Here is a 13,166-nt window from a genome sequence, read left to right on the forward strand (position 1 = left end):
CTCTGGGGGCCCCGTGCCAGGGCTGCACCACCCTCGTGGCGGGGGGACGGGGTTTGTTTTCTTCTATGTGCTCGGGATTTGCCCTGCTGCGGCTTGTGCCCGTGGCCGTTCGTCCCTTTGCTGTGCACCTCGTGATGGGGCTGGCTGCCCCGTCCCGGTGCCCCCCACTGTGGCTGTATCAGGCTGCCAGGGGCTGAAAGACAAGGTGAGTAGCAGCAGCACTGCCTTTTTGGTGGTCTTCTTTATGGGGACAGTGTGATTGATATCCGTGGGTGTGCCTTTCTGTAGCCTCACCAAAAGCCAGGCAATGTGGGTTTGGAGTATAAAAAGTGCTTTCACAAGGCTGTCACCTGGCCAGGGACGGACTGCATCTCAGCAGCAAGGGAGTGCGCATGGGGTCCCTTTTTGGGAGCACAGTGCTTCTCCATGGTGGGTTTCTTCTGCCTTGAGTGGTCATATCCATTTCTTTCTTTGGCTTTGGTTGCCTAAATGCGTCTTCAAGGGCATGTGCTGGACCCCAGTGTCACCCTTACTGGGGGCGTTTCCTCAATAAGCTTGCAAAGGCAGCAGGATGAGAGTGCTGAGGCCAAAGCAGCGTTTTGCAAACTCTGTGACAGCCCCTCTGGATGCACATCCTGCCTTGTGCCCCCAAAAGTGTCAGTGGCTCCTCTCCTCTGTTGAGGCTGGACGTGGAGAACGACCAAGCGGACCAGAGGTGGGTGGGGAAGAGAGGAGATGAGAGAATGCAGCGTGGCAGGAGAGAGCAGGTGGGAGCCAGAGAGCTCGGACAGAAACTCTGGCCAGGAAAGACCTCCTCTTCTCTGTGCTATTCCCATTTAGAGCTGTCCCAGTTACTGTTCTGCAAAACAGTAACCAGCCAAACCGTGTCTAAGTCCACTGGCTTTCCCGTCCCACGCCCAGTCCTCTCCCCCAACTCCAAGCCCTCTGTGCTCACCCAGCCCCGCAGATGCAGCCACCCAAGGAACGATGGCTCCCTTTCATCAAGGTATCAGCCCTTCTCCCTCTCCCTCTCTGGTAGAGAAGGCAGTTGCACTGGTCTGCACTAAGAACAGTTCCTGGGGACTCTCTGGGACCCGTGTTCTCCTTGCTGGGTGGCCCAGACCAGGCTGATGGTCCTGCTACCCCTTGCACGCAAGTGGGCCCCTGGGTGTGGAGGGATGCAGGGATGCTGGAGGGACATCCGGATCCCCCAGCCCTGGCACCTATCCAGAGACAGGGGATCTCCATCCTTGGGAGTTTCCAGCCTCAGCCAGGGCGATGGTATTGGGGCTGGCCCTGCCCTGAGGGGGCAGTTGGAGGGGAGATGTCAGCAGCCCCATCCCACCAGCACATCAGTGGCTGTACGTGCAGTAACATGGCTTGCAGGGGTAAGCTGGAAGGGCAGGGGCTGCAGGAGCCCCACATCTGTCCATCCCTGCTATGTGGTCACGTCTGTGTGGGAAGTGTAGCTCAGGAGTCCTTTCTGCCAGCTACAGAAACCATTTGGCCCAAGCAGAGGTGTTAAATGGACTTTATTGAAAAGAAAAAGCTGTAAGCCTCCGTTTCTGGCAGAGACTCTTTCACAAGGTTGTGCACAGATCAGATGGAGGTGATGCTTCCCGCAGGCAGCTGAGCAGCCCGCAGAGAAGGGGGAGCGGCAGGACAGCAGGCAACATCTCTCTCGACTGCTCCTGGAGGTGCAGGATGAGCAGGTGGCCGATAAAGATGGACATGTGCCAAAGCAAGCAGGTTTTCATGGTGTTTCAGTGCCTATCAGTGATGTCCATGCGGTGGACCTGGATGGTGGGGACCTGGATGGTGGGGACCTGGATGGTGGGGACCTGGTGGGTGAGGACCCGGATGGTGGGGACCCGGATGGTGGGGACCGGGGTGACCATGATGTGGGGGCGAGTGTCCCGGGCCCCCTGGCTTGCCAGGCCCAGGGTGTGGCGGTGGTGGCCCTCCGTGCGGTCCTGCAGGAAGAGGGGACACGTCAGGGAGTGCGGTGGGGCCCTACCTGCATAGCCGACGCCTGTGGGGCCACGCGAACCCATTAGGGGAGCAGCATGTGGGGGGGGGAGCCTGGCCTCGATCCTTTGGGTGCCATTGGTGACAGCACCAAACGGCTCCCAGGGCAGCAAGGTCCAGGTGGTGCCCGCGTCTCTGCCCCGGCCCCACTGAGCCCCCTCACCTGGGTGGGGGGCCGACATCCTCTCACCGCCCTGGAGCTGCAAGGGAAGGACATGCCGTTAATGGCCTCTCTTGTAACCCACGGCCGCGCAGGAGGGTATCCCAGGGGACCCATCCCCCGCCTGAGCAGCCCCGGCCCCCTTCAGCCCCCGACCCTCTGCAGAGTGTGGGCTAGGTGATGCCACCGTGCTGCGAGTGGCCAGGACCCAGCTCGTCCGCCCCCAAATCTGCCCCCGAGCACAGAGGCACCCGTCTCCCCAGGGATCTCACCCCACCACAGGTCCTCACAGCTGCCCCCTCCCCCTGGGTGCCAACCGGCCCAGCAAAGGCAATTGCAGCAAGCGCTCTGCGTTCAGTCGCTGAGCCGGGGCCGTCTCCAGCCTGTCTTGGCCCAGGGCGTGTTGGACACAGCAGGGTCCTGGCCCCCCTGCATGGCTGCACTAGAGATTTCTGGAGACCATGCATAGCCCCCCACACACACACGCATGCAACACGGTTGTCAGCCCCGTTTTCCGTGAACGCAAAAGCTCAGACCTCCGGTTTGGTGAGCAGAGAGGACCCGCAGCCTCTCCCAGCAGCAGCCCTGATCGCTGTCCTCGGCACGGCTCTCCCCGGGGTGGTAGGGCCAGCCCTCCGGCACCCTTTAAATAAGTGGGCCCTGCCCAAGCAAGGAAGGATGCTAAGGGCAGGGCTGACACCCATAAAAAAATTCCCTGTGTTTTGCAGGTGCTGTAACCATGGAGATGCAGGAAAACACCTGTGGGCCTGGGCACAAAGGTCCTCCTGGCCTTGTAAAAAGGCAGTCAGGAACGGGGTGAGGGAGGGCAGTGGTTTCCACCAACTGGCGCCAGCTGATGGGGTGAGTCAGGCGTCCCTGCCATGGACTATGCCCTGGGCACGGTCTCTGTCCCCGGGCGCTGGTGCAGAATCCCGGGAGGGTTCTGCCACAGGGTGTGGGATGGCAGTGCCCGCGGGATGGGGCCCAGGGCATCTGGTGTGAGTATCGCCATGTCCCTCGCCTCCACAGACGTGCTTAAAGTGCCCGTCCTGACTTCCCGGCGGCATGGATGAATTTCCCTTTCCTCTCCCCCTGCAGAAAAGCTCTTCATGCCTTATCTGTCCCTGTCCCTGCCAGGAAAGATGAAGTTTTTATAAGAGCCACTATAAAAGCTGTATCTGTCCTTGGAGAGAAGCATGTGAGCCAGAGATGCTGAAATTTCCCCTGCTGTGTGCCGGGTGGGATTTTAACGAACACTTGCTTGAATTTGGCAATAAAATCTGCTCCTGCTGCCTTTCAGAGGGACCTGGAGTCCTTCATCCTGCAGAGGTGAGCCCACATCAAGCAGATAATGGGGTGCAGGTGGTTCAGGTAGAAATGCCCAAATTCATAGCTGTAAATACTTGGGTTTAAAAGCCAACCTTGACTTCAAGGCGTTGAGTCAGGGCCTGTCTGTGTCTGCACAGCATCTGGCAGAGCGGTCCCCTAGGCCCAGGTGCTGCAGGCATGCAAGCGCTGCTCCCAAATACAGCGTCTATCAGCACCCCCAGACAGAAACATGCCCGTGAGATGACACCTATTATACATATATACTACAAGATGAATTTAAGAAGCTCCTCCACTAGCAAACAGCTGTTTGTCCTGCAGAGCCTCAGGGCTTATTCGGGGAAGGTACAATAAATTGATTTAACTTGAGATTTATGCAACTAATTTGACGTTTATTTTATAAATTGGCTTAGTTCACACGGGTTCAGCCCTGGGCACATTCAGGGACAGTATGATGTTTTCTGAACAACTTACAGTTCTGGTGTCCTTCCCATGGACGTCACTACGCAGGATAGCACCTACGGCTTGTGCCTGGAAGTGCTTCCACTCTCATACCGCGGGTCCTCACTAGGGAGAGCTGTGCTGCTTCCCTTATGCAATTTACATGGCTGCACGCTGCTGGGGTCAGAGCAAGTGCAGAGCTGGGCAGAGGCACCGTCCCTGCAGCCGGTGTTTGCTAGGGCACAACCACATCCAGCCCCACCAGGACTGCTCCCAGCTTGCTCAGGAGGCAGCAGCCACTCAGGAACCAGAGGAGCTGGAGCCACCTCAGCCCTCAAGGATTGCCCAGGCCTCGTGCAGCGTGCGAGGTGCCTGCTCCATCTGGGCTGGAGGGAAAGGACAGGAGAGCAAAGCACACAGCAGCTGAAGAGGGGAAGAACCGGCCCCTGCTTGCCTTTCCCACACATCCTGCCAGCCACGAGCGCTTGCCACCACGGTCCCTCTCATACTGGGGCTGCCAGGGGAAAGCCAGGCCCCAGGAGCACTGCTTACTCTTCCCACGACCCGTCGGCTCGCTGCGTCCTCCGACAGAAGTCCAGGCCCTTCTGCAGAGTCTCTCTGGTCGGGAGAAAGACGCCTGCTTCAAAAGCAGCCCAAGCTCAGTGGCTGCCTATGCAGCCATCAGTCCCTCCGAGGATTTGGTGGGCCCTTGCGAGAAGCAAGACAGCAGACAGGCAGCCTCACAGTCCCCATGGGATCTCACAGGCAAATCACGCACCACTTGGATGCTTTTCTGCCACGAGCTGGCACACAACAGGAAACCCAGCCAGCAAATGGTGGCAAGATGGAGGCAACCGCTAAGTGAAGAGACAGGCAGCTTCTTCACCAGGTCCCCCCTGCCTCATGCCATGAAGACAAATGGCCTGCGCCCCGCTCCTTGAGCCAGGAGGGCTCAGCAGTTTCCCCCAGACTTGCTCTCCCCTTGCACAGAGGAAGTCGCTGCCCCTCAGTCCCATCCCCTCTGCCCAAATTGCTGCCCCAAGCACCCATCCCACAGCAGCCAGCTCCAGCTCTTCTACCTTGTTCATATGGCGATAATATTTCTGGTAGTCGGCTGGGTTCTCCGGGATCTGCAGAGAACAAGAGCAACAGTGAGGGCAGGCCAGAGATGCCTGGCAGCAGAGACATGCTGAAACCATGGCAAGAACAGAGCTCTGCAGGCCTGGGCACCATCCACCCTTTACCGAGGGAGGCAGCCAAGGCCAGAGGCTGGCTCTGGAGCAGCGAGAAAGCAGCTTTTGGCCTGACTTCTGTGTGTTGCTGACCCTCATTACTTTCCCACCAGGAAGCCATCTGCGTTCAATGTTCATTTTGCCAGCACCATAAGCAAGACCTGCAGCTGCATCTGTGTCAAGCCACCCATGACCCCACAAGCCTGGCCAGCAGGAGCTGAGCCCACGCAGTCACTAGCCAAGGAAGCCAGATTTCCCAGCGGGATACCTCAAAGGTGGTCATGGGGCAGGATGAGGGGCAAAAAAAAAATCTTAAGCTCTCTGTCGCCCACCTTTTCTTAGCCCAAGGAAACCAACCCAAACGCCTCACAGGACTGGGCAGAGAGCCCTAGAGCCAGCCAAGGTCCTCTCCAAGCTACAGAGGTCCTCTCCTTGCTGTTCCCCAGCAAAAAGCATGCAGGAAACAACAGGGTGTCCCCAGTGCTTTGCTAGTCCAGGCCTGTAGAAGATCTCTTCAGAGGAAAACAGAGGCATTAAATAGGGCGGTAAGAAGACTCAGAGTCTGCGCAGCCAGCACAACAGAGACACCGCCAACCGGCTCTGCTCGCCTGGCTGAACCTGAGGAACTCATGGGCGTTTTGGAGGCAGGACGTGAATTCCGGGACCTTCTGGGATTCTGCCTGGAAATGGAGGTACACAGTCAGCACGGAGCTGCGGCCGACACGCACATCCCTCGGTTAGAAGAGGATGTGCTGGGATCTCGCTGACCTGCTGGTCTAGGTGCAATCAACTCCTGCCCTTCCTATAGCCCTTCCCATAGGTTTGCATTTATACTTCACTCAGATCCATCTGACTGTTTCCACTAGCAGCTTCTGCAGCTGGAGCTGGACCAGCCCTTGTTGCTGGGGCTGGAGAGAGGCATTTGCCTGGCCAGGGCCCACATGGCCGGGGAGTAACAGGTCAACAGCTCTGAGCAGCAGTGTGTCCACCCAGCCCTGGTGTGCAATGTGATGCCAGGATCCACACAGCAGAGCTCTGAGGGGATGTGCAGTAGGAGCCAGCAGTATTTGGGGATGGCCCAGGAGAGGCCACTCGCCTGAGGAAGCACACAGCCCTGAAGGGAGCATTACCTCCAGAAAGGCTTGAACGGCAAAGGCAGTATCCCAGAGCTGGGATCCATTTGTCCCCTGGAAGAGAGAGAGCAGGCAGGGAGAGGCAGCTGCCTGTGGCAGGAGGGCAGCCTGCCCCGGCTCTCTGGGGCAGCACCTCCCTCCTGCATTGCCCCCGCGAGCTCCCTCCACCTTGCGTCTCAGCTTCGGGGTGTGCAGCACCACAGCTGATGCGCAGGCGCAGAGGGGACAGACACAGCAGCACAGGGATGGCAAGGGGACAGGAAAGGAGACAGCCAGCACGGCCTGTGCCAGGCACAGCCAGGACAGGACAGGCAGCCAGGGATGAGGAGCAGAGGGAGGCAACAGCCAGGAGAGAAGCACGGCAGTGTCCACATGCAGCATTTGAGCAGAGGGGCAGGGGCCTGTGTCACCATGTCTTCCTCCTCCTCCTCCTCTCCCAGCATCTGTGGGGATGAAGGGGACAGAGGCCTCGAGCTGCCCCTCAGCTGACAGCCGGACACAGAGAGGCAGACCAGCACAGCCCGGCTCCGGCCTCGGCCTCCCCCGGCCCCTTCCCCGCTCACCTCCCCGCCGGCGGCTGGGCTGCGGCGCGGCGATGCGGCCCGGGCGCCCGGCCAGCCGCCGGCTTCTTATGCCGGGGGCGGAGAGCCGGCGCCCCGGGCAGTGCCGCAGCCCCGCGGCGCCAATGGCAGCCCGAGGCGGGGGCGCCCCGAGCCGGGCGCCGGGTGCACGCGGGCAGGACGGAGCCCCCCAACCTCTGGGGGCCCCGTGCCAGGGCTGCACCACCCTCGTGGCGGGGGGACGGGGTTTGTTTTCTTCTATGTGCTCGGGATTTGCCCTGCTGCGGCTTGTGCCCGTGGCCGTTCGTCCCTTTGCTGTGCACCTCGTGATGGGGCTGGCTGCCCCGTCCCGGTGACCCCCAGTGTGGCTGTATCAGGCTGCCAGGGGCTGAAAGACAAGGTGAGTAGCAGCAGCACTGCCTTTTTGGTGGTCTTCTTTATGGGGACAGTGTGATTGATATCCGTGGGTGTGCCTTTCTGTAGCCTCACCAAAAGCCAGGCAATGTGGGTTTGGAGTATAAAAAGTGCTTTCACAAGGCTGTCACCTGGCCAGGGACGGACTGCATCTCAGCAGCAAGGGAGTGCGCATGGGGTCCCTTTTTGGGAGCACAGTGCTTCTCCATGGTGGGTTTCTTCTGCCTTGAGTGGTCATATCCATTTCTTTCTTTGGCTTTGGTTGCCTAAATGCGTCTTCAAGGGCATGTGCTGGACCCCAGTGTCACCCTTACTGGGGGCGTTTCCTCAATAAGCTTGCAAAGGCAGCAGGATGAGAGTGCTGAGGCCAAAGCAGCGTTTTGCAAACTCTGTGACAGCCCCTCTGGATGCACATCCTGCCTTGTGCCCCCAAAAGTGTCAGTGGCTCCTCTCCTCTGTTGAGGCTGGACGTGGAGAACGACCAAGCGGACCAGAGGTGGGTGGGGAAGAGAGGAGATGAGAGAATGCAGCGTGGCAGGAGGGAGCAGGTGGGAGCCGGAGAGCTCGGACAGAAACTCTGGCCAGGAAAGACCTCCTCTTCTCTGTGCTATTCCCATTTAGAGCTGTCCCAGTTACTGTTCTGCAAAACAGTAACCAGCCAAACCGTGTCTAAGTCCACTGGCTTTCCCGTCCCACGCCCAGTCCTCTCCCCCAACTCCAAGCCCTCTGTGCTCACCCAGCCCCGCAGATGCAGCCACCCAAGGAACGATGGCTCCCTTTCATCAAGGTATCTGCCCTTCTCCCTCTCCCTCTCTGGTAGAGAAGGCAGTTGCACTGGTCTGCACTAAGAACAGTTCCTGGGGACTCTCTGGGACCCGTGTTCTCCTTGCTGGGTGGCCCAGACCAGGCTGATGGTCCTGCTACCCCTTGCACGCAAGTGGGCCCCTGGGTGTGGAGGGATGCAGGGATGCTGGAGGGACATCCGGATCCCCCAGCCCTGGCACCTATCCAGAGACAGGGGATCTCCATCCTTGGGAGTTTCCAACCTCAGCCAGGGCGATGGTATTGGGGCTGGCCCTGCCCTGAGGGGGCAGTTGGAGGGGAGATGTCAGCAGCCCCATCCCACCAGCACATCAGTGGCTGTACGTGCAGTAACATGGCTTGCAGGGGTAAGCTGGAAGGGCAGGGGCTGCAGGAGCCCCACATCTGTCCATCCCTGCTATGTGGTCACGTCTGTGTGGGAAGTGTAGCTCAGGAGTCCTTTCTGCCAGCTACAGAAACCATTTGGCCCAAGCAGAGGTGTTAAATGGACTTTTATTGAAAAGAAAAAGCTGTAAGCCTCCGTTTCTGGCAGAGACTCTTTCACAAGGTTGTGCACAGATCAGATGGAGGTGATGCTTCCCGCAGGCAGCTGAGCAGCCCGCAGAGAAGGGGGAGCGGCAGGACAGCAGGCAACATCTCTCCCCAACTGCTCCTGGAAGTGCGAGATGAGCTGGCGGCTGATAAAGATGGACACATGCCAAAGCAAGCAGGTTTTCATGGTGTTTCAGTGCCTATCAGTGATGTCCATGCGGTGGACCCGACGGGTTGGGACCTGATGGGTGAGGACTCTTTGTGTTGGGACCTGGTGCTTGGGGACCCGTCACATGAGAACCTGGCTGACCATGATGTGCGGGCGAGTGTCCCGGGCCCCCTGGCTTGCCAGGCCCAGAATGCGGCTGTGATGGCCCTCCGTGCGGTCCTGCAGGAAGAGGGGACGCGTCAGGGAGCACAGCAAGGCCCTGGGGCCCTACCTGTGTAGCCGACGCCCGTGGGGCCACGCGATCCCATTAGGGGAGCAGCATGAGGGGGGGGGAGCCTGGCCTCGGTCCTTTGGGTGCCAGTGGTGACAGCACCATGCGGCTCCCAGGGCCGCAAGGTCCAGGTGGTGCCCGCGTCTCTGCCCCGGCCCCACTGAGCCCCCTCACCTGGGTGGGGGGCCGACATCCTCTCGCCGCCCTGGAGCTGCAAGGGAAGGACATGCCGTTAATGGCCTCTCTTGTAACCCACGGCCGCGCAGGAGGGTATCCCAGGGGACCCGTCCCCCGCCTGAGCAGCCCCGGCCCCCTTCAGCCCCCGACCCTCTGCAGAGCGTGGGCTAGGTGACGCCACCGTGCTGCGAGTGGCCAGGACCCAGCTCGTCCGCCCCCAAATCTGCCCCCGAGCACAGAGGCACCTGTCTCCCCAGGGATCTCACCCCACCACAGGTCCTCACAGCTGCCCCCTCCCCCTGGGTGCCAACCGGCCCAGCAAAGGCAATTGCAGCAAGCGCTCTGCGTTCAGTCGCTGAGCCGGGGCCGTCTCCAGCCTGTCTTGGCCCAGGGCGTGTTGGACACAGCAGGGTCCTGGCCCCCCTGCATGGCTGCACTAGAGCTTTCTGGAGACCATGCATAGCCCCCCCCACACACACGCATGCAACACGGTTGTCAGCCCCGTTTTCCATGAACGCAAAAGCTCAGACCTCCGGTTTGGTGAGCAGAGAGGACCCGCAGCCTCTCCCAGCAGCAGCCCTGATCGCTGTCCTCGGCACGGCTCTCCCCGGGGTGGTAGGGCCAGCCCTCCGGCACCCTTTAAATAAGTGGGCCCTGCCCAAGCAAGGAAGGATGCTAAGGGCAGGGCTGACACCCATAAAAAAATTCCCTGTGTTTTGCAGGTGCTGTAACCGTGGAGATGCAGGAAAACACCTGTGGGCCTGGGCACAAAGGTCCTCCTGGCCTTGTAAAAAGGCAGTCAGGAACGGGGTGAGGGAGGGCAGTGGTTTCCACCAACTGGTGCCAGCTGATGGGGTGAGTCAGGCGTCCCTGCCGTGGCTTCCACTCTCATACCGCGCGTCCTCACTAAGGAGAGCTGTGCTGCTTCTCTTACACAGTTTGCATGGATAAAGGCAACCAGAAGCAACTAATGAATCTCTCAAGATGGGCTCCATGAAGAGATCTGCAGTTCCCTGTGGCTACCAAAATCCTTAGACAACTTATGATAATATTTGTCTATAAAAGGCAACGATGGAAGATGAACCATTTGATTTTATTTTCCTAGCTATATAATCAAGCTGCTTTAGAAATGTAGAAAATCTAGTTACGAAACTGTTGTACTTTTAATAATTGCCTGACTTTATTGCCCAATCTTAGTAGCTGTTGTACTTCTCCTGGGGACATCATGAGACCTCAGAAAGCATGGTCAATGCTTGGCTGAAGATCCTGTATGCCTTTATATGCTTTAAAACACGTGCTTAATGCTAGATTAAGAAATGCAAGGGTACCTTAAAACCATGGGACATGATCTCATATGTATCAAAAGCGTGTTGGCAAAAGAGAGGCTAAATAAGGCCTTCTCTGCTTTGAGAGAAGACAAACCTGAAACAGTCACTGAGAGCCATGGTATTTTCATTGCAAACACAGGTGCTTTAGAAGCAGCTGAAAAAGTGTGGTTTCCTTCTTCCTCTGTCCCGGTCACTGTAGTTTGAATCCAGGCAGCCAGGGTGAGCGTTCAGCACCCTGCTCCACCACTGCGTCTTCCCTTTGCACACACTGCAACCCCTTCCTGCCACAGCTGCCCTCTATATTGGGGGCCAGAGAGATATCACAGACTGGTGCTTGTCTCTGCACAGGTTTGACAGAAAACACATATTTTTCTAATGACCTTAAGAATAGCGTGTTGTTTCATCTGAAGTCAGCCAGGAATACACCTAAGTTCAAGGCCACGTTTCAGATGAACGAGCACGTCCTGGTGCTTTCAACTTCAGAGAACTTGTTGCGGGAGCAGTAGTGCTATTTGGTGTTTTCCTAAAGGGTCGCGAAAACTGCCAAGGACACAGCGCCTGGCTGGCAGCACGGTCCAGAGCTGCTCCTCTGCCCAACCCGAGTGAGGGATTGCTTGGGAGGATAGACACCAGCTTTGAAGGGCCTGTGGGGGAAATGGCAAGGATCCAAGCCCAGGATTTATGAGATGAAAATGGGACATATGGCTAATGCTATTTGTGGTTCCCGACAGCGAGGCACCGTCTTCAGCTCCTAACCTTCAACTCTTTATTGGCAGGAGGGATCGGCTGCTCCTCCCATGGAGCCTGCCTAGTCTCTGCTCTTGCTCGGATCGGGGCACAGGGAACATCAGCAGAGGGGTGGCAGACATGATGCAGGGCCCAGCAGGTCCCTTCTGGGGCAGGTAGGTCCCCTTGGGCATTTCGGGCCTTCACATGGGGCACTGAACCGAGCCCGCTCCATCTCTCCCCACCGACTTTGATAGGCACCTTCCTGATTCCCAGATGTCTCCTGGTGCTTCAGCTCCTAGGGTGCATTTGAGGCTTCCCATGAGGGTCCCAGCTCATCCCCAGCTGCTGAGTATCTGGGTCCAGAAACAGCCACAGTGACCACAGCACCAAGCCAGGGACCTGCAGCAGCCCGCTCTGCACACCGGGACCACGAGCACAGCCCCATCGAGCTAGAAACATCTTCTTCCCCCTCCCACCCAAATTCCTCTGCTTTCATTACTTTTCTTGCCCAGTTCAATGACCACCAGCCTTTGTCTCATGGTCTGGCAGAGCCTGGTGCCACAATGCCAGAGAGACAAAGAAATAAACTGGCTTTTCTCCCAGCGTGCGCTATGAAGAGCCCACATTGTGCTTCACTGGGCAGAGGGAGACAAGCAGAGCACTGAGTGTTGTGTTTGTGTTGGGTTATGCGAAACCTTCTGTTTCTTTAAACACATCAGTGCAAAGCTCTGGCAAGAAAGGGGTGACCCTGAGGAAAGGAGCCCCGCAGTTACAGTCCCCTTTGGAAAGATCAGGGCTGTGAATTTTCAAATAAGGGGAACAGCCCTTTGGGGAGTACTGAAGTGGGTAAATCTGAAAGTGCAGATCAATGCTAGCTCCCATGTCTAGGCTTCCATGACTTGTCACGGGCCAGGTCAGAGGGGACCCAGGCTGGGAGAGCAGTGTTTGCAAGGACTTGAACCTGGACAAGAAGCAGGGACATCACCTGGAGCTGCTCATTAGCAGTGGCAGGAAAGGGCCAAGGTCTCTGGGTTCCTGCCCAATGCCTGCAGCTCCCTCCTAATCCGCCTGCTCCTTCCCACACTCTCAGCCACCAAGGAGGTGGCTCATTCTGAGCTGGGGTAAAAGAGACATAAGAATGGGCAGAAAAGAGAATTTCAAGACTGTCCAGGTTTTGATCTGCCAAATTACAAGTTTTTTTTCCATTTTAAGAAAAGGTCACCTCAACATCAAGAATGACATCAGGAAGTGAGGACATGAGGCAGAGCAAAGACCTTGTCTCCAACTACTAATGGTGTGCTTGGATGCATTTCTTGGCCAAAGAAATAGCTAAAGTATTGACCAAGATCAAATTGCTATAGCCGGGGAAAAAACACTGCATTTCATTCCTGCTGACTGAGATCCCCTTTGCATCCAGCTCTTAAACGAACACAAATATCCTTGGAAAAGCAAACATTGCAAGATTGCTGACAGACCACCTCAGCTCTGGAAACACCACTGCCCATGTGGAGAGCTGCTGAGTAACGTGCAGGTGTTGCCTTAGTGGCTTTTGGGGAAGAGGGATTGCCAGGGACTGGGTTGTCCAGCAGGCCTGTCTGAGGGCATTTAGGAGAGGTTGCTCTACTTGTTTCCACTTCCATCATTTGGATTCCTCCACAGTTCAGTTTGGGGCTTCTTCCCATTTATTTCCCTCTGCCTGGTGCAGATCTGAGGCAGGCTGAAAGCTGGAGCAGCAGCACCTGGCCACGTGCGTATCCCAGCTGCTCTTTACATTGCCTGTTCCAAGAAGGGACATTTCGGAAGAGGTCCAGGCCTTCAACCTGCCCCGTGAGCACAAGCACAAGG

The 13,166-nt window shown here is 57.6% G+C and overlaps 1 long non-coding RNA gene across 1 annotated transcript; it reads right to left on the minus strand.

Annotated features, from left to right (window-relative positions):
- Window positions 1–8,588: 8,588 nt before the first annotated feature.
- Window positions 8,589–9,953, minus strand: LOC112987499 (uncharacterized). Its single transcript, XR_003260281.2, has 3 exons — window positions 9,795–9,953; window positions 9,262–9,298; window positions 8,589–9,035 (listed from the first exon to the last, which is right to left on the minus strand). It is a non-coding gene; the product is annotated as an uncharacterized LOC112987499 (long non-coding RNA).
- Between the last annotated feature and the right edge of the window lie 3,213 nt (window positions 9,954–13,166).

Source organism: Dromaius novaehollandiae, chromosome 7 (genome assembly GCF_036370855.1).
Source record: "Dromaius novaehollandiae isolate bDroNov1 chromosome 7, bDroNov1.hap1, whole genome shotgun sequence".
Taxonomy (NCBI): Eukaryota; Metazoa; Chordata; class Aves; order Casuariiformes; family Dromaiidae; genus Dromaius; species Dromaius novaehollandiae.